The sequence below is a fragment of the Pygocentrus nattereri genome, chromosome 18 (genome assembly GCF_015220715.1).
Source record: "Pygocentrus nattereri isolate fPygNat1 chromosome 18, fPygNat1.pri, whole genome shotgun sequence".
NCBI lineage: Eukaryota > Metazoa > Chordata > Actinopteri > Characiformes > Serrasalmidae > Pygocentrus > Pygocentrus nattereri.
Window position 1 is genome coordinate 24595411 of NC_051228.1, and position 498 is coordinate 24595908.

Here is a 498-nt window from a genome sequence, read left to right on the forward strand (position 1 = left end):
TATATATATATATATATATGTGTGTGTGTGTGTGTGTGTGTGTGTGTGTGTGTGTATGTATATATATATATATATATATATATATATATATATATATATATATATATATGTACATACACACACAGACACCAGAATATATACAGACTGTATATATATATATATATATATATATATATATATATATATATATATATATATATACACACCACACACACACACACACACACACACACACACACACACACACATATATATATATATATATATATAAAACAAGGGATTGTTTTGACTGATCGGTGTATCGATGCATGCTCATATATCATAATTAATAATTTGTTATCTTTGTTTTTGTATGCATGTATTTTTTTCTACAAACATTTCCACAGCATGTTAGTAACATCTTGTACCGTTGAAAGTAGCTACAGGATTTTTGTGCGTGGCCTCCTTTGCGGCGTTGATGAAAACGCGTTTTGTCCCTCCCTGATTTCCGTCATCAGC